Below are 2,500 nucleotides of genomic sequence, written 5' to 3'. Positions count from 1 at the left end.
ATTTCGCTAAATATAGCATACAAAATTCCAGGAGTGATCATTACACAATGCAACTCGGCGATAAGCGAACCAAATATGAGCAAAAAACCTGCATACAAATCACGCGCAAACGAGCATAAACACAATCGCTGATCAATGATTCATTAGTATGTATGAGCTCTTCTATTGTCTATCTTTTGTCGCCTTGTTTTTGTAAGGCAAAGTCGTCTATGATACAAATAACGTGGCGAATGGTAAATAAGTGGCATACTCGGTTGTCGGCCTGTCGTAAAAAATATGTACACAAGCTTATTATAATGGCGCAAAGTCCTGCTGCCTGGATATTTATATGAAAGGCAAAGACATAATCAAGTTAACCTTTACGGAAATAAGTTATCATCAAATGTCGCGTAAAAAGGTTTTTAATATCGAAATTATTTTTGTCGGGCCCCCTTCCCTTGTCTGCCTTGAAGAATTGTTATTCTTGCTGCTGTGACTTGTTTCCTTTGTTATTTTCGCTAAATTCGTTATATTTGTTATTTTCGTTATATTTGTGGGGCCTCCTTCCTTTTTCTTGCTTGAAGAATTGTTATTCTTGCTGGTGTGGCTTGTTTCCTTTGTTATTTTCGCTATATTCGTTATATTTGTTATTTTCGTTATATTTGTGGGCCCCCCTTGCTTGAAGAATTGTTATTGTTGCTGCTGCTGTCTGCTTTATTTGTTATTTTCGCAATATTCGTTATATTTGTGGGGCCCCAGTTCCCTTGTCTCCCTCTAAGAATTGTTATTCTTGCTGCTGTAGCTTGTTGTCCTTTGTTATTTTCGCTATATTCGTTATATTTGTTATTTTCGTTATATTTGTGGCGCCCCCTTCCTTTTTCTTGCTTGAAGAATTGTTATTCTTGCAGGTGTGGCTTGTTTCCTTTGTTATTTTCGCTAAATTCGTTATATTTGTTATTTTCGTTATACTTGTGGGGACCCTTTGCCTTCTCTTGCTTGAAGAATTGTTATTCTTGATAAGGCTGTTTGCTTCATTTGTTATTTTCGCTATCTTCGATATATTTGTTATTTTCGTTATATTTGTGGTGCCCCCTTCCCATGTCTGCCCCTAAGAATTGTTATTCTAAACTTGCTGTTGCCGTTTGTTTCCTTTGTTTTTTGCGCTATATTCGTTATATTTGTTACTTTCGTTATATTTGTAGGGCCCCCTTCCCTTGTCCGCCTTGAAGAGTTGTTATTTTTGCTGCTGTGGCTTGTTTCCTTTGTTATTTTCGCTAAATTCGTTATATTTGTTATTTTCGTTGTATTTGTGGGGCCTCCTTCCTTTTTCTTGCTTGAAGAATTGTTATTCTTGCTGGTGTGGCTTGTTTCCTTTGTTATTTTCGCTATATTCGTTATATTTGTTATTTTCGTTATATTTGTGGGGCCCCCTTGCTTGAAGAATTGTTATTGTTGCTACTGCTGTCTGCTTTATTTGTTATTTTCGCTATATTCGTTATATTTGTGGGGCCCCAGTTCCCTTGTCTCCCTCTAAGAATTGTTATTCTTGCTGCTGTAGCTTGTTTCCTTTGTTATTTTCGTTATATTCACGCTGCTGCCTTTTGCTTCATTTGTTATTTTTGCTGTATTCGTTATTTTCGTTCATACTTAACAAATGTTTTGTTATATTTGTTATTCTTGCGATTGCGTGCATTTCTGGACATATCTCGCCATTTATGAACCGGCCAGCGTGGCTCTCAATCCAGTCGGAATGCGCCGATCTCTGGCGTACACATGCTCATCTTGAACAAGGCACCAGGCCGTCTAAAAAGCTTAACAATATCAAGAATGTTAAACGCTATCCAAATTTGGCCACAATTGCCAAGGATGGACTACTCGTCGTCAAGCGCATAGACCCCTTGTCGCCAGCTCACGAGTGTATCATCGTTCCACTTCAAGCTTTAGGTGGCTTTCTTACTGCGTTACACATTCAATTACGTCACCCTCTGGCCATCAACTGAAGTCGGTAGTGAAGCGCTATCTTTTCGCCTTGAATATGGATAATGCAATCGACCGCATTACGCAAGGCTGCCACGTCTGCGCTTTCCTCCGCCAGACAGCCCAGGGCCGCATTGAGCAGTCCTGAACCCAACCTCTGGATACGGTGGGGGTGGCATTTGCAGCAGACGTTGTTAAGCTCTTGCGTCAACTCGCCTGGTGCTGAGGGAATGCACTTCGTCTTTTACATTCTCCTGGCTCCTTGGAGATGACGGGCATGTTTTATTCCGCAGTGGGCTCATCCAGCTGTGCATACAGATGCATCCATTAGACAGCCCACACTTTTCCCTAGATTACGCTAGAGATCGGTCAACTGAAAAATCGAAACAAGAACCCCGTGGCCAAGAAGGCCATGTTGGAGTTCAAGCAAGAACTACTTCGGCAGGACCCTTTAGGAGGGCCAGCCACTGACTTAATCTTAGCTACGGCTACAGCCACTCTGAATTCTCGCATATGAGGTTAGTCAGCTAACTGGACTCAAAGA

At 40.9% G+C, this 2,500-nt stretch overlaps 1 protein-coding gene across 1 annotated transcript in view; it reads right to left on the bottom strand.

Moving 5' to 3' along the window:
* Nucleotides 1-2,500, bottom strand: part of LOC138031382 (uncharacterized) — a 9,128-nt gene that overhangs the window by 5,942 nt on the left and 686 nt on the right. The gene's annotated exons all lie outside the window — the stretch shown is intronic.

This window comes from Montipora capricornis, chromosome 14 (assembly GCF_036669925.1).
Source record: "Montipora capricornis isolate CH-2021 chromosome 14, ASM3666992v2, whole genome shotgun sequence".
NCBI classification, from domain to species: Eukaryota; Metazoa; Cnidaria; class Anthozoa; order Scleractinia; family Acroporidae; genus Montipora; species Montipora capricornis.
This window is presented reverse-complemented; position numbering and strand designations above follow the sequence as displayed.